Source organism: Magnolia sinica, chromosome 14, assembly GCF_029962835.1.
Source record: "Magnolia sinica isolate HGM2019 chromosome 14, MsV1, whole genome shotgun sequence".
In the NCBI taxonomy this organism is placed as follows: Eukaryota; Viridiplantae; Streptophyta; class Magnoliopsida; order Magnoliales; family Magnoliaceae; genus Magnolia; species Magnolia sinica.
In genome coordinates this window covers 17,729,240-17,755,317 of record NC_080586.1, presented here as the reverse complement: position 1 = coordinate 17,755,317, position 26,078 = coordinate 17,729,240, and the positions used below count along the sequence as shown (strand labels likewise).

Below are 26,078 nucleotides of genomic sequence, written 5' to 3'. Positions count from 1 at the left end.
ATCGAGGACAAGGGAGGGAGGGAGGTGGAAACCTCCGGAGCGGCAAGGACGGTCACACTATACCAAAACAGTGAAAAAAGGACAGCTGAAAACCGTCTCAAATCTCAATTAAAGAAGGTTTTGAACCGTAGCATGGGCCATCATATTTTGCTGCATCGTATTAGTTAATGGACAGTTATGGACTGTCTTTAAATAATGACAGTTATGGACCGTCTTCAAAAAAGGACGGTTATGGACTGTCTTTGATTTTAGACAGTTATCCGTGACTGTCGTTAGTATGCATTTAATGCCTCACCAAAACATTTAGAGATGGTTATTGACCATCTATAATTTCAATATTTTAAAAACTATATAGACGACCAAAAGCCGTCGGAAATTTTCTTGCATTAAAAATAATAATTTAAAAAAAAAAGCAGCAACAATTTTGTGTTTCTTTCATCTAATAAAAAAAATATTCAACCAACCAAACACGGTTATAATTCAGAATTAAGAAGAATTGTTAAGTTTAAATAGAAACTTCATTAAAGTAGACAAGGAAATAATAGAAGTGGACAGGGAAATAATACAGAATGGTATTCTAATTCAAGTTACTAGAAACAATAACAAAAATTAAAGCTCTGTAAAAAAGGGGCATGTGTTAAGGGGATACTTCCTTGATTAAATCTTAAATATAACCTGACATTGCTCCTCTAGTAAAGCTTGATTGGAAAAAATAATTTGGTGAAGATCAGTGTCCATGAGCTCATAAGCAATGTACACATCATAAAATGTTTCCCTACGAGGAAGTGATAATCTCTGAATTTATCTCATCTTGAGATTCATTTATTTTTGCGAAATATTTACATTACTTTCAGTTATAGGTCTCATCTTGAGATTCATTTACTTTTGCTGCTTCATAAAATCTGCTTGTTTCCTGAACACATGCAGAATTTAAATACATAGGAACCTGTGTCATTTGATTCAATGGATGTAAATGCATGTCAAGCTGGGTTCTCTTCATGTCATTTCAGAGAATAAAATTGTCTAATGTTAGGGCCTTTCAAGTCTCATATCATCCTGCAAAGAATCCAAGTTGACACAGGAAAAGCCAGAAGTACATGAAAGAACCTGTAAAATGAAAATCTTTGTATTCTAGATCTGAAATTGAGTTCCAAATGCATAATCCAGTCATTAGACTTAAGATTCAGTGAGGCATGATATCATAACCCAGTTGATCAAACCACTTCTGTTGATTCCAACTCAACAGCATAAAAGAGACTCTGCTTACCTCCCGATGCCACCACACCATCTTCATTGACTGCCATGGAATTTATGATTTTTTATTTTTTTTTTGCTGGGAGCTGCAAAAAGAAAATGATATACGTCCTAGGCAGATGCACAACAGTTTGTTGAACAATCTCATATTCTCATATATAGAGGTCATTTGGATATTAGAAGTTTCTTGTAGAAACAAAGACAATAGCTTCTGTCATACTCTAATTACTAGGAAATCAACTTTACCCATACATGACATAAGAAATTGCTAATTTAATAGTGAAATGAGTAAAGTTGGGTACTAATGCTATTCATTGATGAAAGAAGATCAGGAATGATTTGCCTCAGGAGGTGGCTCATAAGGATTTTCATTTGCATTGTGTTTGATAATGCCCTCAGCCTTCCTTCCAATCTGGGTAGACGAAACATATAAAAGATCAATGTCCAAAATTGAATCCAACTCACTCACAGGCAGAAACAGCAAGGTAGTCTGCAAAATAACCGATGCAAATCTGAGTAATTATACAATGTCCAACCGAACCAAACGTCTTTATTATTTTGCCCAGCCAAGCAACAAAGCAAAGAGCCCACCTTTTAGTGATCAATTGTTCATTTGGTGGGACCAATTATGGACAAGAAGAGCTATATCAGCTCGACTAACATCTGCTCTTTCTATGCTTCCGAGGCCCCAATCAAAAGGTGTAGGCATATCATACTTGTGCTCATCAACAAAACGAAAATCCTTTGTAAACCTACCATTATCTTGCTAGATCAATCCACATGGAACCATCAATGAGCAAACGAAAAGTACAGCCATCTTGAGGCAAAAATTATTGTGTTCATGGAGAACTAGAAAAGTATGTTTCACCTAATGAGAAAAATTCATTTGATGAATTAAGGATTTGCTAGTAGTTTTGCAATGGTGGGATGGTTTAGAGTGGGAAGAAGATTGAATCAAGTCTAATTTGTTTCCACTTTTCAAAGCATTAAGATGATGAATTCAAAAAAACTGCTTCCACCATGTGCATAGTGGATCGAATGGGCTTGTGTTTTATTTTTTATTTTTCCCACAAAACCTGCTTCTCTGTTTGAATCCTGTATCTGAAACGGAAAGAAATGTGCCGGTTTGTTGGCATATTGTGTGTTCTGTTGGTAAATCTTAAGGCTTGTTAGGGTGTCACTTGTAAATGAGTTCATCTCATTTTTATTAACCATAACTATGTATTAGAGATCATGTATGTTTCTATAATTTCAATAGCTAGCAATCATGATATCTATTAAATAAAATGAGATCTCTATAAAATGAAATGAGATGAACTCATTTTTAAGTGGAATCAGCCTTTGGTAACCAAAACCTAGGGTTCCCTGACCAAGCAATGCTCATGTAAGGAAAACAAGACCACCCAACACTTGTTTAAATTAATCCAACCATATTAAGTTAGATGGTTTCAAAAATGAATCATAGCATGCTCAAATCATAATAAAAAAAGCAACCTCAGGAACAGGCTTTGTAGTACAAACTGCCTACACAAAAAACTGCACTTCACACATACACCTCATGCACATGACCAACGCCTTTCCTTTCTCTTCAGCAAGCAATGCTTTGTGATACCTGTGAAAATTTGAGGCAGTTGGAAATGAAAGAAAGAAAGAATTAAAAAAAATAAGAGAGAGAGAGAGAGAGAGAGAGAGAGAGAGAGAGAGAGAGCAAAAACAAAAAGGAAATGATTGAGATGCAACTAAATAACAGCAAACGGCCGCCATGTGTTACAACCCCAGGGATTTGCTCCTCACAAAATCAAGAAACACTTTTGCCTAAACACTCCACAAATGGAATTCTAACTGTTTCTAATCAGTCCAGAGGGTTAGCTTTTTGCTGACCTGTACACGACTCCCGAGCAAAGGGACTACAACTTTAGCATGATTTTTTATATTAACATTTGTCCAAAGTGGCTGATTAGGAAACTCCAAAAGAAGTGTGTCCGTCTACGTTGACATGTTGTGATTGCTAACAGTAAGACTTCGAGGGACTGAATAAAAAAAAGGTCCCCATAGCACTAGAGTTTTCATGACAGCCAAAGCTGCTACCTCCTGCAAACAAGGTCAAGTAATCTAAATCTTGCAGAAATTCAACATAACAAATTCGGTAAACCACTGATGGAAGGTAAAAACAAGAAACAACATAAACTGTAAATTCTTTTCTTTTTCTTATTTTAAAGATACATAACCTGTAAATTCTTTTTGCTGCTGCACAGGAATTTCAAGGAAAACAGAATTACGACACATGTTATCAGTCTGTTTTTTTTTTTTTGGCGATGATCATGATTTAGGAGTGTTTACATTTTTTTTATGGTTAACTTCAAAATTCTGTTGAAAAGAAATTAGAAAACAAACACACAGCCCAGGAAATGAAGGCTTACAAATAGTCCCTAATAGAAATTGACGTAACCAAATGGCAGAGGTGGAATCTTGCAAGGACACACATTCAATGTTGTTTAACGATAATGGAAGCACCTTGAGAATACGGTGTTATTTCCCTAATAGAAAGACATTTCCGCCATGGGATGTAGTCTTTGAAGTTTGAATGGTGACGAATTGAAGGTATCTTTGGGATAGGTATTTCCATATGATTGCTGAAATAATTCGGACCATGTGGTTTATAAGAATTCAAGAACCAAAGAGCATGAATCACAATCCATGATATGATATGCATGGAACTGAAAAGGGTATGCCATTTTCTGGAAAGACGGTGAGCCCACAACACATTTTCAATCATAAAGTCTTAAAAGAAAGAGTAAAGTACCAGATCAGAAACAAATTGAAAGCTTTGTCTTTGTTTTCCATCACCATAAACTGTCAAAAGCTGTTTACGAAGGGCCTGTAACACATATCTCAGCATGATTAGAACACTGACATTTTTGTAACTCTGGTCCATTCCAACTTGATTGCGTTATGAAAGCCACAAACCATTGTTGTGAAATTTAACTAAAGAGGAAGCAAACCTGAGCAACAAAGTTACTGACAACACGCCCATCATCTATACACATACAAGGCCCATATGTATTGAAAATGCGAGCAATACGCACTTGCAAATATCACAACATCAGATGAATTCCATGTACATTTTTTTACAAAGAAGGTTGTAGTGAAAGTATGTTCGAAGGTATGAATATGCAGGTTACAAATATTTATATATGTATGAAAGAAAGATTTGAAATGAAAATAAAAAAATAAAAATGCATGGCTTTCAGGTTCAGATAACAAAATCATATCACCTTCTAACTCTAAGAGTGCATCTCTCCAAATTTACTCTTCAAGCTTATAGAATATCTAGAAAGACCAAAAAAATAGTAGGTCTTCACTTATTCAAACATGATTGAACAACGGGAATGGAAATATTTCTACTCAGATAAAGGATGTAAAAAACATTCAGTGATTTCAGCTTGTAGCTATCATGGTGGGCCCTTAAGTGTTGTAGCAATTCATCTCCTACACCCACATCTACGTCAAGGAAACATATAAAGAATGGAAAAAGTGAAGAAAGGCTTTAGCAGAGCACTAAGACTCAGGCATCAAGAAACTGTACATGTGGAATGAGAGTAAATTCAATTTGAACTAGAAAACTATAGGCCCGAGTTTAGATGCATCATAAACCAAACACATCAATAGTAAGATATCTAATTGTCCTATTTCAGCAAACAAGTGTCCACAAATCAAACATTCTGTTAATTCAGCACGTCTGATTTCAGGAGCTGCATGTCATGCATCATGTAGAGGGAGGAAAGGGAGGAGAGAAGAACCTAGACAAGGAGGACCCAAATAACTATTAGAAAGAGGGATCTGTCCAATCTTCTTGATCTTTTTGGGTTCATGTTGGGAATATCTCTCAACAAACAATGGATTGCTCACCTAATAGCTATAGGCCAGAATAAGATAGACGAACCTCCAACTTTTCTTTCTACCAAATAGCCTTAACTATTTCTTGTGGTGTTTTTATATGAGTTTTTTTATAATAATGATTTTTGGGTTTTGAGTATAATGCAAGGCAGAGTATCAGAACAAGTCGGGTAACAGGCTAGCGTGGTTCATTGAATAAGGGTAACATCGGCTTAAGAGGGTCTCCATCTTAGATGCGGACAAAGGTTTAGACACTTATAATAGTTTCCCACCATTGAAAAAATAGTGTTGACTCTTCAACAGTACTCATGGCACAAAAATCCAGATCATCCAAATTGCTGACTCATTCTTCATGAGGGCATAACTGAAAATTTATATGGTTAGACGACATAAATTATCTGATTTTGCTTTTAGAATTTTGATCATTTATCACTTACCATTTATACATCCTTGGGGCTGTATGATTATACAATTACACCCATAAACCCTTAGATAGACCCGCTTAGATGGGTGATTTCCCTCTCTCCTTCTTAGTCCTTACATTTCTCTCTCCTACACCAACTATCAAACAGGCGGTGTGCATGTCCACAATGTATTTTCCATTGCCTTACCAATCAAACAAAGAACATTTAAACAGATATAACAACAGAAACCAAGGATTAAAAAATGGATTTGGCATATCATACCATTCACCTGAAAGATATAGGGCATTCACCTATAAACCAATCCCAAACAGTAAAAATCCAAAATATATGAAAAAAAAAAATCATATTCAGATCTACAAAGGAGGAAATATAAAAAACAAATATGGAAATCTTTATATTATGGCTCGGACATTCATTGTTTGAAAGAGAGATACCAACAATGTCGAGAGGTTGGCTTAGGAGATGCTCGCTGGAAAGATGATGCTCGCCGGAAAGATGCGTCGTCGGATTTGGGGAAGAAATCCTTCGGAGAGTGGCAGCGAGGTTGAGAGAGAGAGAGAGAGAGAGAGAGGGCGATGGAGGGCGAGGGAGACAGAGGGCGATGGAGGGCAGCGACCTTGGAGAGCGAGAGAGGGACATGGAGGGGGAGGGGGAGGGGGAGGGAGAATGACAATGAAACTGAAACGTTCCTCCGCTCGTATTCGGGGGAACCGTACGGACGGTCCTGTCATGAGCTCGTGGGGTCCACCGTGATGTATGTGGTCTATCTAATCCGTCCATTAATTTTAAACTCCAATAATAAGTAATGATTCAAAAAATGAGGAAGATTGAAGGATCAAGTGGACCACACCAAATATAAACAATACGGACTTGATATCCACTGTTTCCTATGGTGTGGTCCACTTGAGCCTTCGATCTGCCTCATTTTTTGGGCGCATGCACTGAAATTAGTCATAAAAATGGATGGATGGCTTAGATAAAATACATACATTTTGGTGGGCCCCATGGAGGGTCTTAGGAGACGGTAGCCTTTGCTCATTTTTTTAGTAGTGGGTCCACCCAAGTTTCGTATACGACGAAATTTTGGGATATCCCATAACCTAAAGGGGACACATCAAATGTACAGTGTTGATGTTCCACGCACATCATGGTCAACCCACACAAATTGACTTCACGGGAAGTTCCCATAAGGTCGACCTTATAATACCATTTCACTATTTAGGTAACTCCTTTGCGAGTGTTATCTTAACCATATAAAGCCTCTCTTAATATATTTTGTGCCTATCGATACCGTCTATAAATTTTTCCATCATATTTTAAGATGTAATTCTAAATTATAAGAACTTGGTAATCTCAAGTGGACCATACCAATCAAAACAATGATAAATAACCATTAAAAACCTTTTGAAGGCCACAAAAGTTCTGGATCAATGTGATCTTTGTAGTTTCCCTTCATCTAGATCTTCTTTACATTATCAACATGTTGGATTGCAAATAAACACTATTAAAACCTTACGACGGACGCTTTATAATTTTTAATGGCGAGGCACTATATTACCACCCTTTCCAGTGGTGTGGTCCACTTAAGATTTAAATCTACACTTTTTTTTATACCCCACCCAAAAATGGACCAGAGAAATATATGGACGGCATGGATATACAACACATCATCAAAATCTCACTTTTTGTTATCGACCTCTTCAAATTTTATTTTATTTTTCAAAATACAAAATCTCAATTTCTTTTTCAAAATATTTTTTTTTTTCCAAAGCTATCAAAATTTTCACAATTTTTTTAATCTTTTCAATTTTCTTTTTCAAAATATCATTTTTTTTGGATACACACACACACACACACACAAATTATCAACTTCATTCGTTCTTAATTTTTTTTCAAAATCTAGATTTTTATTAAATCACAAATTTTTTTTCAAAATCTCAATTTTTCTCAAACTTTGTTAATTGTTTTTCTAAACTTCTCTACTAATTTTTTTCAAATTCATAATTTTTTTTAACTTCTCAATTTTCTTTTTCAAAATGTCAATTATACATCAAAATCTCGATTTTTTTTTTTAATCTCAATCTTTTTTGAACTCCATTTCCTAAAATCTCGATTTATAATAAAATAAGAAGGATGTAGAGTGAGAAACTAATCGACAACCTAGATACGTAATACATACATCGAGGTGGCCCCCACAGTAATCCCACGTCAAGGCATGATCCACCTTGTGTGAGGGAGTTATGGCAATGGAAGGGTAAGGCAGTTTTGGGCCTATAAGACAGCCAAGGACCGTCTCTAATGCATACGGTCTCTGACCGTCTCAAATGACCACTATAAGATAGCTAAAGACTGTCTCTAATGCAAACGGTCTCTGACCATCTCAGATTACCACTATAAGACGGCTAAGGACCATCTCTGATGCAGACGGTCTTTGACTGTCTTAGATGAGCGCCTATAAGACAGCTAAGGACTGTCTTTTATTCCAGACGGTCGATAACTGTCTTTTCTCCGTAGTTACCGACGAATTTTGACCGTCTTAAATGATTTGTGGATGTTTAACATTTACAAGAAGATTTTGCTTCATATTAAAAACGGTTTACAGCCATCTGAAATTTTAGAGACGGTTCATAGTTGTCTTTAAACCAAGGGATTTTGCATACGGTGGTCCACAACCATCTCAAAATTCATCTTATTTTCCCCTTTTTCACGTAGTGACAACACCAACTACTTATAAAATATCCAGTTTGATATAGACCATGACATACATTAAACTGTCAACAACATTCAAATAAGGCACACGAGACATATCTTGTTTTTTCTAATTTGATTTAGGACATTGTTCTGAGGAAAGCTCGGTTATGTGCACGTCGTATCAGCACTACATGGACAAGAGTATCTCTGGAGTTGCCACATGTGGTAGTAAGCATCTACTTCTTTGCATGATCATGAATAATGTAGTGCAATATTAGGCCATGTTAGTGCAATCACTATTTTGTGCCCTAGACATCTTCAGCTGTAAAAACCACACAACCCACTGTGGTGGATCGACTGAACATATCACTGGTTATGACCGTGTTTTGGTCAAAACCCAACCTTGGGTGTGAGACCTTTACAGTGGATAACTGATTTCCACATGTACTAGATACGCGACACATGTATCCTCATTGTAGCCAGCTGGGCTTACCTTTTTAGGACTACTCATGACTTTTTAAATTCTGATTTCTCTCAACCATCAAAATAGTCGAAGAAATGTTTAATTTGTCTCTTACAAAGATCTTACTGTCACATGACATCATCTTAAGTTGTTGGATCTAACACAATCATGCATATACATGAATATGATAGGACCAAAATTATCTATGTATACTTTTTTATGAAGTAAAATTTAAATATTTATAGAAGACCAATAACCTAAGAATTAAAGGGGGAAGTGAGAGGAAGCCCACACCATGGATAAGGAAAGTAAATAATAATAATATTAATAAATAATAAATAATAAATAAAAACTAACACCCAGGACAAGGGACAAGAAAGAAAAACCATGCACCAAGTCAAAAAAAAAAACCCTAATCCAACCTAAACAATATAGGAATGTCAACTCGAAGAAATGCCAAACAACTTAGAGATAAGAGCATGCTTTCTCTTGAGGGTGATGCAAATCTTGTAACCATAACGGTTCAAAGAAAGATGCCTCAACGCATAAAGCCGCATAGGCTAGGATGACTCCTCAAGGTAAGATATTGAAATAAACGACTCCTTATTATGGATCTTGTTGGGGAAAAATCTACAAGTCCTTAAATCGGCTTATGGAATGGACCAACTCTATTGAACTAGCATGGACCCATCGACTCCCAAGTCTGTTAAGGCCTCAACGTCCAGAAACAGAGCAACCTCCAAGGAGGTCGATGCAACTGTAAGGACACTTATATGGCTGGGTATCAACCAAACTTATAAGTCGGCCATAGATCGGTTTCTGATCATCTACAAATCAGGCATAGGTCGGTTACGGATCGACCAAAGCTCGATCATAGGTCGACCATAGCTTGGTCATATGTCGACCATAGTTCGGCCATAGCTCGACCATAGCATGATCATAGATCAATGATGCTCCTAATAAGATCGAGAACTTATCACGCCTGATCCAAAATGGCGAATGTTGATCTATAGATCAGGTCACTATGCTTCATTCTCAACCCAACACTCGCCTTGAGATCCAACCTAAAGCCGAGCTATAAATACAGAATCTTCCTCCAACGGCCCGAAGATCTCCTCCAAGATCTTCAGGATATAATATCTAATCCCAACGATCTCGGAAACCTATAAAATCCCATATCACAACAGATCTCCGGGATATCAGGACAGAATCCTTATACGGTATTACTCTCTCCCTCCTATAAATATAGAGGTACCTTCCGCCTTCAAGGTATGTTCATAAAAACCCTAATACTCGACTGGTATCTCTTTTCTGGAGATCCCACCCTGCTCATAAGACCTCGATCCTGACTTAGGCATCGAAGAGTCCCCTGCATTAGTCAGGGCCTCCTTTGTTTCTCATCTTCACTTGTGTAGGTTCAAGAAGGAGCACCGCGGAGGGTCTGCCGGAAAACTACACCAACAGTTTGGCGCCGTCTGTGGGAACGACGACTTTAAGCCGTTCCAGTTCTACCAGTGAACATCTCAAGTTCAGTGATGGCCAAGGGAAAGAAGAAAGCCAATCCCCTTCAGTGGTGATTTCGATCACAACTCTGCCTGCGCCGGAGCACGCCCTACGATCCGTGGAACGATCCGAACAATAGGAGAGCTGTCAAGGCTCCTTTCAGCATCAGGCCACTTCAGGTTCAAGCAAGCACAATCAGTAAAATCATGGAAGGAATGGCCAACGGAATGCCCTTGAAAGGGAGGTCAGAGATATCAGGGCTGACCAGGGCTACATGAAATAGATACTAGAGCAGATGTAGCCTCAGTGAGTGCAAAGGTCCAATTAGAGGGAAGGACAGTCGAGTGATGTCCGACCATACACTAACCCTCATTGGCCCTCCACTGCACAGGCCGCCCCGCAAACGAGCCAACAACACGCTCATGCCGAACCAGTTCCATCCCATGTCTCTTGGGTTGTCCCATTGCCTACTTCCGATCTATGTCATGAAATAGACCGGAGGAGCCGCAGCCGACCCCCGGCCGAAGCCATCACTGATAGGGAAGAACCATGGAGGATTGAACTCCAGAGTCTGTAAAAGCAAATCGCAGATGTGAAGCAAACCTACCAAACCAATACGACCATGGTAAAAGAAACTGAATCCCTGTTTACGGTCAATATAATATAGTCACAGCTGCCGTAGGTTTCGGCTGCCCTAAATCACGCCCTACATAGGGAATACTGACCCGACGGAGCACATGGAGTCTTTTCGAACTTACATGGAACTCCATGACGCCTCTGACGCGGTTATGTGTCGATCCTTCTCGCTGACTTTAGTCGACATTACTCGGCTCTAGTTCAAACAATTAAAGGCAAGATCCATCGATTCATTCTCTGAACTCAGCGAGACCTCCGTCACAAACTTCATCAGAGGGAAGAAAAGACTCAAGGCACCTGCTCATCTTCTTAACGTAGTCCAAAAAGAGGGCGAACTCCTGAAAGATTACATTAAGCGCTTCAATCTGGAAGCTCTGCAAGTTTGGAAGCATTCAGACAAGGTCACCCTGAACTCTATCCTGAGTGGGTTAAGGGACAAACTGTTCCTCTTCTCCCTGGTTAAAAATCCTCCCTCGACGATGGCCGAGTTCCTGAACCGATCATAGAAGTACACTAATGCCGAGGAGTCTCGAATCTTGCAGGACATTGCCCAAACCAAAAATCCTCCAGCCAAGGAACAAACGAAGCCAGAGCCCAATACGACCAACGCGAACAAAAATTGAAAGGATGATCGGTCTTGGGATGACCGTAGGTCGAGCAAACGACCTGACAGTAAGTTCACTACTTACACCCCGCTCAATAAATCCCATGAGCAGGTCCTGCTGGAGATAGAAGACAAATGTCTAGTTCATTGGCCAAATAAGATGCGGAGTAATCCCGATCAAAGGAGCAAGAACAAGTATTGCTACTTTCATCGGGATCATGGGCATAATACGAGCGACCGCTTTAACCTTAAGCAAGAAATCGAGAAGCTCATCCGAGAAGGCCATCTCGGAGAATATGTGAATCAAGGATGAGATCGAATTATGGCTGTCGAGGAACAGCCGATTGACAACCAACCAATTGGGGAAATCCACATTATCCTTAGGGGTCACAAAGGTGGAGGTGATTCAAACAATGCTTGAAAAATGCATGCAAGAAGCATTAGTCGTCCTGATGGAGAAATTATGGTCCTCGCTCGACTGACGTAAGAAAGAAAACTGAAAAGTACAATGTGACCGTCACTAAAGAAGATGCCCAAGGTGTCCACCATCTTCATGACGACTCCTTGGTAATTTCTGTGACCATAGCCAATCAGAAGGTTTTTTGAATTCTCGTCGACACAGGATTGTCAGTAGACGTACCTTTCGCTCAAGTTTTTGACAAGATGAGTATTGGTTGATCCTCACTCTGGCCTGTGAAAACTCCCCTAATTGGGTTTTCAAGAGGAAAGGTTATGCTCGAAGGGGCTATTCAGTTCCCTCTCTCGGCCAAAGACGGGCAAAATCAGAGCACGGTGATGGTCGACTTCCTTGTGGTCGACCAGTCGTCTGTCCACAATGCCATTCTTGGACGACCCTCACTGTGCCTCCTCCGAGCAGCAGTGTCACCCTACCATCTCACCATGAAGTTTCTAACTGAGCATGGGGTGGGATCATCAAGGGCAACCAACACGACGTTTGACAGTGCTACGCGATGGCGCTAAGAGCTCCGCACAAAGTGGTGACAATCGAATCTTTGGATCCTCGTGAGGAATCCCAAGAACAAGGACGGCCCATGGAAGACCTTGTTCTGATCCCATTGGATGAGTCTGATCCATCCAGGACTGTACAGATCAGGTCATCTTTAACATCGCCATTATAGGACAAGTTAGTAGCCATCCTTCGACGTTTTGCTGATTTTTTTACATGGTCTCACAAGGACATATCGTGTAAAGTCTCAGAAAAATCCATACAAAGACCCGAGTACCACCTCAGGCAGAAATCACTAAGGGTCGAATCCTTTAGAAATTAAATGAAAAATTATTAAGTACTAAACTAAATAAATCAGAGAATTAACTTGAACCACTTTCTATACAAACTGTAAGACCCAAAACCATTAGAATCGCTAACCCAACATTACCAGAAATCAATGATCAGTCTCAAAACCCAGTTGCTCTCGGTAGCACATTGAAACTCCGTATCGGGCTTGAACCGCGTGTTGAAAGTCCGATGACTACAAAACTATAAGGTTATGACCACCTTATTGGGCTTAACAACCATCGCGGGAATCGAGTCTAAATAGTATCAAGAAATGCACAACTTGAGCCTGGAGTGAAGTGTGTGAGAAACGCGAATATCTTCAAGAAATGAACTTAAACTTAAGTGAATTGGGTTGTTCACTTGCAGGCCAAATTTAATATTTCAGACCGTTAGATTCTGACCCAACTACACCCTTTGATGAGAAAAAATTTTCTACACCCATTAGTATACTTATGGCCCTGATTAAGTAACGATGACCGTTGAACTGAAACGGGTCCTCCACGATCGATCCACTAATCTGATCGGACCGAAATCTTAACCTGACGCAGATCCATTGTCAAGGAACTTTCTCCAGATCGTATGCAAGCAATGACCTCCAGATGAGCTCCGTTGGCCCGAAATAGCCATCCTTTGGCTATACCCTAAGTATACCATGGCCCTAGGACCATTGACATCACTTCTGGGCCTATATAAGGACCTTAAACCACCCCTCTCTCATTCCATACGAATTTTCCTAACCCTAGGAGAGAGAAGAGAGAAAAGAGAAGAAAGGAGTGAGGAGAAGAGAGAGAGAGTTTAGTAGATTGTTACTAGGATTCATTCCCACTGCTCCTCGTATTAAAACACCACCCCACCGTTGCTACACCGTCAATTCTAAGTTTGATTGGGTAAGAAATTCTAACCCTAATCTTGTTTTAAAAAACCAAATAGAGAAACCAGTGAAATAGCTAGCCTATTTGAATGTTTAGGTAGCCATTATGCCGTAGACAAAGACATGGTGTACGAACCGAGTTCGTAACGAGCGTACCGATGAAAGATGCAGACTATAAACGTTTAAGTTATGGTTTTCAACGCTTTCAATGTCAGCAATGATTTATACTTGACTTAATTGTTACCATATGATATTAGCTACGACGTTTTGTTTGATAAACTATACATGTGTGAAATATGTGAGTTTAAAAATACATTCTCTGTGTTTGTTGAAATGTTTGAATGAAAGTGAAATTATAATTTATGCTGGCCATGCCTATTAACCTAGAATACATGTTTGTTGTATGTGTGACAACTCCTTTATGAAAGGATTTGTCATAATATATGTTATAACTAGATTAGTTCATATATGTAGTATTATGTAGTATAAGTGTTTGTTAAAATGTGTGAATGACATTTTGTTGATGGATTGTACTTATTAAATGTATTGAGACAGGATTCTTAGTTTCTTTAATCATATGATTTGTTTTTCTTCATGTGTTGCAAATTGTCACTAAATAATTTGTGGATGAAATGCATGTGTATGTTAACTTGTCAAATGTGTTTGATAAAATGCTCTAATGAGATTCATGTTTGTATTATTTGTTAAATACGGATATGAGTAACATATATGATTCCCTATTGCATTTAAGTATGTTTGGGACTACCACTTAGTCCAGGCAATAGGTAATAGCTCCTAATCGAGTGGTCGTACTAGTTTCATCACGTTAAACACGTTTGAGGAATTCGAGTCGTATGGTGATTGTCGACAATGGTTAGGCCACGCGGAGTGCTTACGCACTTCATGTCGATCAATTCAATATGCGCTCGTACAAACCGAACTTAATAAATAACCCGATTAGCTTATTGTGTTTTTACTATGTATAGACACTGCTGCTTGAATCTAAGGTACCACTTACCAATGTAAAGCCCGTTTCAACCTTAGTACCACGATCCGCTAAGACTCACGAGCCTAGCATGGTAGTATGAAACACCGTGGTCGAGCTGTCGGCCTACGCTGGGGTGACAAGCCTCCCCGTAGTGACCATTGAGCAACCCAAACTCGTGAGCCGAATATGTTGGTATGAGACACTGTATTCGAGCTGTCGGCCTACACTAAGATGACGAGCCTTCCCGTAGTGACCTCGAGTATAAATTAGGCCTACGCCAAAGTGATAAGCCTCCTGTAGTGACCTGAACTTGCCTATCCACTACTTTTAAATCATGAGTGATGTTACCTTATAACTTGCCTATCGTATGTGATTAACTAGGATTGACGACCCTAGATGGATCATCGTTTGGGTAAATGATATAAAGGGAGGTATCTTAGCTTCCCGAATCTGCTGTATGAATAAGCCTAAATAAATTACTTGGCTAACACGACCACGCACCGCATTGCATGTACTTTGGCGAGGAAGCGCACGTTTAGGGAGTTTGCCATACGCGATTGTGAAATGATGTCGCTGAGGGAATGCAGGCGAGGGCATGCATCATTATAGCATATCATTCTTGCATTAACAAGAGTACTTAGGACATGATTGATGTACTCCTTTATCATTACTGCTTGACTAAATTGATAACATGTTAACCTTTATCTTATAGTACCAATGAGTTGATCACTCACTCCCACTCTGGGATAGTGTTTTAAAACACTAACCAGACTCTGTTTTAGCTGCAGATGATGACGAGGCTTACGAAGCAGAGCCTGACTTCTACGACGATGATGAGTTCTCCTATATGTAGCTATCAAGCGGGTCTATGTAGACCATGTACTGATCAACAGGATTGCAAGTATACAAATTAGTGGGACATTACACTTTGTCATTTTGTATATTTTGGAACAAACATGTATATATTCAGCTTGGTGACATGATTATACTTTGGAGATTTGTAACCACTCATATACCTTATATATCTATCACAGTCTTTCGCTTGCTAAATTTAATCATCTCTGGAGTATGATATGTTGTTTTAGTGTAATCTCATTCATGTTTAATGCACTAATACGGACAACATTTAATCATCATTATTTATGTTGCATAAGTGATGTGTTGGAACTTGAAAGTTGAGCTTTGCTCGACCCCCGATTTTTGGGGCATTACAAGTTGGTATCAGAGTATGATTTGGATTAAACTGGACCTGGTTTATGGTAACACGATGCACACTGACGTACTTTGACTTAGGTGGGGGCGATAAAACATAAAAATAATCATAGGATTCTAAGTTTCCCCAACGGGCGAAACCGACCATTGAAATATGACCCGTATGCAACGGTGATCATGTGAGATGATCTTAGTTCTCTTCTAAACCATCAATCGACGGGTTTAGATAGTAATTCAATGTATTCCACACTCAAATAATATAGAAAGCGTGAATATGCATGAGATGAAAACCGAAACCACCTCAAACGGACTTGGGGGCGCAAACGACACAAAACGGTGAGACCCGAGGGGTCCCTCGTACATTCTCGGCACCTCGGGAGGGGGATGCCATCGCCCCTAGGGCAATGCCATCGCCCTAGGTCTAGGGGACCGCGATAGCATCGCGCCTACCGCGAGGCCTCGTGGTCCGGTCCAGCAGGCTGAGTCAGGCTCGCGAGTCAGGTAGCCCGCCGACCCTTTGCAAGCATGTAGGCCCACGAAAATTGTGTGGGACCCTCTATAAGCCCCTTTTTGCTTCATTTCAACCCCCACCTAGCTTCTAAACCCTTACAACCCCTCTAAAAAATCTAATTTTTGACCTTAAATCCCCCCTCCATTCTCATATCTTCTTCTTCTTCTTCATTACATACCCACCTCCACCATCCTCATCAAAACCCATCTCCTATCCCCTTTATTTCTTCTCATTTGAGTACACAAGCCCACTTTTGTGTCTCAAAAATCTCAAATTCCTCCAACCCATCTCATCTTGCAAGCTCTCTAGACTCCATGTCTCTTTTCGAGCTAGTTGTCACGATTTTCTCCCTCTCCACGCTTCTTTCTCTCATGGGAAAGAAGAAGGCGCCCGCGGATGAAGCCAGGCCTAGCCGCCCTACCCGTCTAAGGAAGTAGAAAGGCGTCGAGGCTAGCACTAGCGTTGAGCGGGAGCGAAGGACGAAGAGGGATCTCGATCCCCAACTTCCTATCAAAAGAGCTCTGCCAGTGAGCATCACACATGGTAGGTTTCAACTCCGTAGAGTTATCTTTAAAGCACACATGGACGAAAGACTGTTTAGGATTTATCTCGTGATGGACCTCCTCTTGGATGCCGGGTGGGATCCCATATTTGAGGGCAAGTCACATGGGTGTGTGAGCACTGTTCGAGGCTTCTACGCCCTTATATGAGATCCACTGCTGGAGCCTCTATAGTTCACTATCCCCGTGGGAAGGCGGGAAGCCATTGTCGATATTGGTGTGATATCCCGAATCATGGGGATTTCATGTGGAGAAGTACATGCTAGCGAGAAGAATCTCAAGAGTATACAAGAAAGAGATCACCGTACAAGGTTTCTTTGCGGTCGACTGGTCCATTGGAAGCGAGGCAATTGCCTCTAAGTGTTTGAGATGACTCCTGACTTCCACCTACTCCACTACATATTCACAAACAATGTGTATCCTAGGTGGAGCAATCGCAGCGAATGCACGCGTTTGATGGTGAACTTTCTATACAAAGCTGGGCAGGGAGACAAGTTGTGTCTACCTATGTACGTACTGCTACAGATAGTCCAGACCGCAATGATTTGTTAGGACAGATATTTCACTCCTATTTGGCCAACTTATATGCAAGATTACTCATGAGTTCGGCTACAGACTTAACGCAGATGAGCTTGCACCGATCCATTTCATCAATGACACCACACTCAACAATATGGGCATTGGGCCGCGACAGCATCAAGCCCGACGTGATGAGTATGGTGACGAGATAAAGGAAGAGGAAGGAAGCAGTGAAGAGGAGGAGGACGAAGAATTGGAGGAAGGCAGTGAAGGCGAGGAAGGAAGTGATGAGGAGAGAGGTGATGAGGAAGAGCAGGAAGAAGAAGAGGAGGAGGCCCAAGACTCTGATGGGGGCTCTCCTCCTACTACGCAATATCACCACCATGATCGGGCTGTTTTAGAAGTCCGCTTGGCTCAGTTTGAGGAGAGCCAAGTCGCCCTGAGACAGGAGATCAGAGAGACCTGGGCTAAAGTAAAGCGAAAGCTTGACGACAGTTAAGCTTACATGAACAAAGGTTTAAGAAGGTGTCTCGCACCTTCAAGACTCTCCTGTGCTGTATGCAGGACAATGGTGCTCCTCCACCATCACTAGATTCGGACTAGTCCTATGTTGTAGTCGTCTTTGGGTTTTCCTTATTTTCTTGCTTTCCATGTTATAGCCTAGATAGGCTTAGTAGTAGGGTAGAGTTGTTGGTGTGTTTTAGTGTTTAAAGCTTTGTTAGATTGGCTCACATGCATCTTCTATCATGATCCATGTAAAACTACATCTCATGTATTGTGACAATTTTGGTTAAATGAAATGCATGAAGCTCCTTTTGTTATGAAATGTGTAGAATGCTTGAGAAATTAAGTGTTGTTATGTTAAATCTTACACATGTTGCATCCTATGTTGTATATAAGGAATGCCACCTAAGGCCACTCGGAATACGACACGTCTTACACTTGGCAAATCGAGTGACGGGGCACCTCCCATAAATGATAGCCACACGGACCCCAGTTTGAGCCCGAATCATGAGATTATGCTGGATTCTCTACCGGCCACTAGCTTAAAAAATGGGCCAACACCTAGGGACCACTTGTTTCAGAACAGAACCATGCGTCCTCGTCGATGCCACACATGCATCAGGTGGCTCCTTCTCCTGATAGGTTGGAGCCTTATGCTGCAGCAGCAGATTTGGATCACAATTGCGGGGGCTCTTGCCCAGAACATGAAGGTGGCCTCGCCTACGCCACCTGTGCACCCTAATGGAAACATGAATGCCAGTGTCTTATTTGAGCGATTCCAGCACTTCCGACCTCCCACCTTTGCGAGTACTCATAGACCCGGGGAGGCCGAGTACTGGTTCAACCGCATCTCTAAGATGCTGAAGTCGTTGCACTGCATTGAGGCAGAGCAGGTTGAGTTGGTTACGTATATGTTCGAGAAGGAGGCTAGTCTATAGTGGGACAGCATCTTACAGACAGTGGCTGCTAGGTATATGGACGTGGGAAGCTTTTGATGCCTGCTTCAATGAGAGGTACTTTCCCCTCACGTACCGTAATAGAAGGAAGGAAAATTTCTTCACCTCCAACAGGGAGGGATGACCGTAGCAGAGTATGAGAACCGCTTTACAGAGCTAACCAGATATGCTCTTTTGATACTAGCAGACGAGTCGATGCGAATGCGGTTTTTCTCAGATGGTTTGAGACCCGATATCCGCACGAAGATGTGTTGCGCTAGCATTTCCAACTATGCTAAGCTAGTGAATATGTCTCTGCGAGCTGAGCAGGATGGGGACAGACTGTCCCGTACACATGTACCCATGGGCCCTAGGCCTCGACCTGATTTACCGAGCAGACCATTCCTCAGTAAGAGGCCACGTGCAGATTCACCTCCCAGGCTTATGGCTCCGCCGACACAACCTAAGCGATCAGATCTGTGGTGCACCTACTGCAAGAGGTCGGGCTATACTGACACTTACTGCTTTACCAAGATGAGGGACAACGTCTTCGCCCCTCCTCAGAAGATCAACCCTCAGTTACCTCAAGCTATCTCAGCTCCACCTCTACGATCAGCACCGCTTGCATAACCATCTTACCGGCTACCTACACCTCGATTTAGGCCACCTCAACGACCTGCGGCTTCGCAATCGAACCGTTCTCAACAGGTGTAAGTGCATACACCTGCAGCTGAAGTGTCTGAGTCAGTAGCTACCATGCCTTTAGCCTTCTAAGTCACTGCCCACATCCAAGGTACACTCGTATTTCTGTTAGTGGACACCGGGTCCACTATTTCAATAATATCATGTGCATCAGTCAAGCGACTGGTGATGAAAATTACTCCTATGGTTGGAGTGAAACTCCTTACCACCATAGGGACCTTCTTAGACACTACCAAGATTTGTAAGGGTTGCTTAATAGACTTAGGGAGCAGAACAGTACTCGTTAACCTGATTGTCACCCCGCTGTAACATTACGATGTCATCCTCGGTATAGATTGGCTCACCGAGATAAGGGTAGAGATCGATTACGATACTAGAGTGGTGACAGCCCATGGATCTGAGGGCACGACCTTTACTTTTCCAGTTCAGGTTAGTTGGTACTACCGTATCAGTTGCTATGCTACCTTACTAAAAATGTTGATGGTCCGACACTTGGGAACACACCTGTAGTCGGAGATTTCACGGACGTGTTCAGGATAATACCTGGACTACCTCCTCGGTGCGAGATCGACTTTACTATCGACCTTGTGCCTAGTGCGACACCCATTTCACTACCAATGTATCGGATGCCTCCATGTGAAATGGAGGAATTGAGGAGACAGATCGACAGTCTGTTGAAATCACGCTTCATACGACCGAGTGTATCCCCTTAGGGAGCACCTATGTTGTTTGTGAAGAAGAAAGATGGATCACTATGATTGTGTATTGATTATCGCAAGTTGAACTAAGTGATAGTGAAGAACAAGTATCCTTTGCCCAGTATAAATGGTCTGTTCGACCAATTGAAAGGGGCATAGTATTTTTCAAAGATTGACTTACAGTCAAGGTATCACCAATTGCGTGTTAGGGATGAGGACGTGCAGAAAATAGTGTTCAGAACCATCTTTGGGCACTACGAGTTCCTTGTGATGTCATTTGGACTCACAAATGCGCCAACCATGTTCATGGACCTTATGAACCTAGTGTTTCGGCCGTATCTGTACTAATTCAACATCGTATTTATAAATGACATCCTGATATAATCCAAGAGTCAGAAAGATCACGAGGGGCACCTGCGAGTAGTCTTTGATACTCTCAGGGAGAACCAATTGTTTGCTCAGTGCAAGAAATGCGACTTCTGGAAAGAAGAAGTCAAGTTCCTGAGACATGTGGTGTCCAAGGAAGGAATAGCTGTGGACCTTGCTAAGGTGACTACAGTTCAGGACTAAGAACAGCCCGGTTCGGTTACTGAAGTGAGGAGTTTCCTTGGCCTGACAGGTTACTGTCATCAATTCATTAGAGACTTTTCCAAGATAGCCAGACCGTTGTCTCAGCTCACCTAGAAAGATCTCAAGTTTGCTTGGAATGAGAAGGTAGAAGCAGCCTTTTAGGAACTGAAGGACAAGTTGACATCCGCACCCGTACTAGTATTGCCAGAGAAGGGAGTCAGATATACCATATACACCGACGCCTCTCGTGTTGGTTTGGGTTGTGTTCTTATGCAGAAGGACAGAGTGATTGTTTATGACTCGCGACAGTTGAGGAAACACAAGGAGAACTACCCTATGCATGACCTGGAATTGGAGGCCGTCATCTTTGCATTAAAGCTCTGGAGACATTACCTCTACGGGGAGGAGTTCGAGCTCTTTTGCGACCACAAGAGCCTCAGGTATATATTCACGCAGAGAGACCTGAATATGAGTCAACGAAGATGGATGGAAACCTTGAAGGACTTCAAGTTCGAGGTCTCCTAACATCCCGACAAGGCCAACCTTGTGGCAGGCGCATTGAGCCGCAAGAAGATGATAGCATTTGCAGCTCCACTAATGATGGAAGAATGGAACATGATGAAATTTGTGTGAGACTTTGAGCAGAAAGTTACAGTAGAGGAGTCGTTTGAGAGCATCGCACACATTCGCTTGTGGCCACTTATTGACAACCAAATCATTTTAGCTCAGAGAGAAGATGAATGGCTGATGAAGATGAGAGAGCAAGCAACCGACAGCGAAGAGTCCAAATGGAGAGTTGGTTCGGATGGGGGATTATGTTATCGTGGCTGCCTTTGCATCCTGAATCTTCATGACTTCAGAAAGGAAGTTCTAGAAATCGTTCACAATTCGAGAATGATAATGCATCCTGGCAATACGAAGATGTACCGAGACATGAAGCGTTCGTACTGGTGGGACAACATGAAAGCCCACATAGCAGATTTGTGTTCTAAAGTCAAGGCCTAGTATCACCGACCCCCTGGTTTACTTTAGCTCATGCCCATAGCTGAATGGAAATGGGATTTCATCTCTATGGATTTCATTTTGGGGTTGCCGAAGATGAGGAAGGGACATGACTCCATTTGGGTGATTGTGGACCAATTGACGAAATCGGCTCATTTCGTCTCGATTAGTCTCACACTCAGCAGATGATTTGGCTAAGCTGTACATCAAGGAGATAGTACGTCTGCATGGAGTTCCTATGGAGATCGTGTCGGATCGAGACACGTGATTCACTTTTATCTTCTGGACTCGTATCCAAGAAGCAATGGGTGTGAAATTGAAGTTCAATACCACATTCCACCCACAAACTGATGGGCAGACGAAATAGGTAAATCAGGTATTAGAAGACATGTTGCGGGCATGTGTTCTTGACTTCAAAGACAGTTGGGATGACTGTCTTCTCTATACTGAGTTCGCTCATAATAATAGCTTTCAAGCGAGCATTGGCATGGCTCCCTACGAAGCACTGTATGGGCGTCCATGTCGAGCATCGCATTACTGGGCAGAAGAGTTTGGTTGGCCTAGATATGGTATAGGCGACCTCAGAGAAGATCGACATTATTAGGCATCAACTTCTTACAGCCCAGAGCAAAGAGAAGAGCTACGCCGATGCGAGGGGCGACAGCTAAAGTTTGAGGTTGGGGACCATGTATTCCTGAAGGTTTTTCCAACAAAGGGAGTCCTATTTGGCAAGAAGAGGAAACTCACGCCACGATTTATTAGTCCGTTCCAGATTCTAGACAGAGTGGGTATGGTAGCATACCGCCTCGCTTTGCCCGCTCCACTTGCAGGCGTGCACAACGTATTTTATGTATCGATGTTGAAGAAATACGTTCCTAATCCTTCCCACATTATCAAATGGGAGCAGGTACAATTGAGTGTGATGCTACTTATGTACTACGACCGACACGTATCCTAAACAGGAAGGAACAGGTGTTGCGCAGTAAAGTTATCCCGCTTGTGAAAGTACTGTGGACGCATCACACTGAGGAAGAGGCTACTTGGGAAACAAAAGCCGAGATCCATAAGAACTACCCTCATATTCTCAAGGAGTACAAAAAGGTACTATTTCGAGGGAAAAAATTTCTTTAAGGGGGGTAGATTGTAACATCTCGAAAAAATTTATACAAAGACCCGAGTACCACTTCAGCAGAAATCACTAAGGACCAAATCCTTTAGAAATTAGATGAAAATTTATTAAGTACTAAACTAACTAAATCGGAGAATTCATTCGAACCACTTTCTATAGGAACTGCAAGACCCATAACCATTAAAATCACTAACCCAACATTACACAGAAACCAAGGATCAGTCTCAAAACCCAATTGCTCTCGGGAGCACATTGAAACTCCGTATCGGGCCTGAACCACACGTCGAAAGTTCGATAACTACGAAACTATAAGGTTATGACCACCTTACTGGGCTTAACAACCATCACTGGAATCAAGTCCAAATAGTATCAAGAAATGCACAACTTGAGCCTGGAGCAAAGTGTGTGAGAAACGCGAATATCTTCAGGAAATGAACTCAAATTTAAGTGAATTGGGCCGTTCACTTGCAGGCTAAATTTAAGTTTTTAGACCGTCAGATTCTGACCCAACTACACCCTTGGATCAGAAAAATTTCTCTGCACCCATTGGTATACTTGTGGCCCTGATCGAGTGACGATGACCGTTAAACTGAAACGAGTCCTCCATGATCGATCAACTAATCCGATCGGACCAAAATCTTAACCTGGCATAGATCCATTGTCAGAGAACTTTCTCCAAACCGTATGCGAGCAATGGACCTCTAGATGAGCTCCGTTGGCCCGAAAAAGCTATCATTTGGCTATACCCTAAGTATATCATGGCCCTGGGGCCATTGACATTACTTTTGGGCCTATATAAGGACCTTAACCCACCCCTCTCTCATTCCATATGAATTTTTCTAACCCTAGGAGAGAGAAGAGAGAAAAGAGAAGAAAGTAGTGAGAAGAAGAGAGAGAGTTCAGGAGATCGTTACTAGGATTCATTCTCACTGCTCCTTGTATTGAATCACCACCCCACCGTCGTTACATCGTCGATTCTAGCTTCGATTTGGGTAAGAAATTCTAACCCTAATCTTATTTTAGAAATCCAAATAGAGAAACCAATGAAATAGCTAACCTATTTCAATATTTAGGTAGTCGTTGTGCTGTAGACAAAGACGTGGTGTGCGAACCGAGTTCGTAACGAGCGTACCGACGAAAGGTGTAGACTATAAACGTTTAACTAGGTTATGGTTTTTAAGGCTTTCAATGTCATCAATGATTTATGCTTGACTTGATTGTTGTCATATGATATTAGCTTCGACGTTTTGTTTGATAAACTATACATGTGTGAAATATGTGAGTTTAAAAATGCATTCTATGTGTTTGTTGAAATGTTTAAATGAAAGTGAAATTATAATTTATGCTGGCCATGCCTATTAACCTAGAATACATGTTCGTCGTATGTGTGACAACTCCTTTATGAAAGGATTTGTCATAATATATGTTATAACTAGATTAGTTCATGTATGTAGTATTATGCAGTCTAAGTGTTTGTTAAAATGTCTGAATGACATTTCGTTGATGGATTGTACTTATTAAATGTATTGAGACAGGATTCTTAGTTTCCTTACTCATATGATTCGTTTTTCTTCATGTGTTGCAAATTGTCACAATATGATTTATGGATGAAATGCATGTGTATGTTAACTTGTCAAATGTGTTTGATAAAATGTTTAAATGAGATTCATGTTTGTATTATTTTTTAAATGCAGATATGAGTAATATATGTGATTCCCTATTGCATTTAAGTATGTTTGGGATTATCGCTTAATCCAGGCAATCAGTAATGGCTCCTAATCGAGTGGCCGAACTAGTTTTGCCACGTTAGACACGTTCGAGGAATCCGAGTCGTACGGTGATTGTCGACAGTGGTTAGGCCACGCGGAGTGCTTATGCACTTCATGTCAATCAATTTAACGTGCACTCGTACAAACTGAACTTGACAAATAACCCGATTGGCCTATTGTGTGTTTACCATGTATGGACTCTACTACTTGAATCTAAGGTACCACTTATCAATGTAAAACCCGTTTCAACCTTGGTACCACGATCTGCTAAGATTCATGAGCCGGGCATGGTGGTATGGGACACCGTGGTCGAGCTGTCAGCCTACGCTGGGATGACACGCCTCCCCAGAGTGACCAGTGAGCAACCCAAACTCGTGAGCTGAATACGTTGGTATAAGACACTGTATTCGAGTTGTCGGCCTACACTAAGGTGATGAGCCTTTCCGTAGTGACCTCGAGTATAAAATAAGCCTACACCGAGGTGACGAGCCTCCCGTACCGACCTGGACTTACCTATCCACTGATTTTAAATCAGGGGTGATGTTGCCCTATAACTTGCCTATCGTATGTGATTAACTAGGATTGACGACCCTAGATGGATCATCGTTTGGGTAAATGATATCAATGGAGGTACTTTAGCTTCCTGAATCTGCTGTATGAATAAGCCTAAATAAATTACTTGGCTAATACGACCATGCACTGCATTGCATGTGCTTTGGCGAGGAAGCGCACGTTTAGGGAGTTGACCATGCGCGATCGTGAGATGATGTCGCTGAGGGAGTGCAAGCGAGGGCATGCGTCATTATAGCATATCATTCCTGCATTAACAAGAGTATTTAGAACATGGTTGTTATATTACTTTATCATTACTGCTTAACTGAAATGATAACATGTTAACCTTTGCCTTATATAGTACCACTGAGTTGATCACCCACTCCCACTCTGGGACGGTGTTTTAAAACATCAACTAGACTCTGTTTTAGCTAAAGATGATGGCGAGGCTTACAAAGTGGAGCCTGACTTCTACGACGATGAGGAGGAGTTCTCCTATATGCAGCTATCAGGCGGGTCTATGTAGATCAGTACCGATCGACGGGATTGCAGGGATACGAATTAGTGGGACATTACACTTTGTCATTTTGTATATTTTGAAACAAACATGTATATATTCAGCCTAGTAACATGATCATACTCTGGATATTTGTAACCACTCATATACCTTATATATCTATCACAGTCTTCCACTTGGTAAATTTAATCATCTTTGGAGTATGATATGTTGTTTTAGTGTAATCTCATTCATGTTTAATGCACTAATACGGACAACATTTAATCATC

The 26,078-nt window shown here is 41.2% G+C and overlaps 1 long non-coding RNA gene across 2 annotated transcripts; it reads right to left on the bottom strand.

The window, feature by feature from the left end:
• Positions 1 to 1,110: 1,110 nt before the first annotated feature.
• On the bottom strand, positions 1,111 to 6,135 carry LOC131225837 (uncharacterized). Of its 2 annotated transcripts, none has more exons than XR_009161583.1 (3): positions 6,011 to 6,135; positions 4,257 to 5,757; positions 1,111 to 2,866 (listed from the first exon to the last, which is right to left on the bottom strand). It is a non-coding gene; the product is annotated as an uncharacterized LOC131225837 (long non-coding RNA). The 2 variants fall into 2 exon arrangements; XR_009161584.1 differs by having other exon boundaries at positions 4,257 to 4,755; positions 6,011 to 6,132.
• Between the last annotated feature and the right edge of the window lie 19,943 nt (positions 6,136 to 26,078).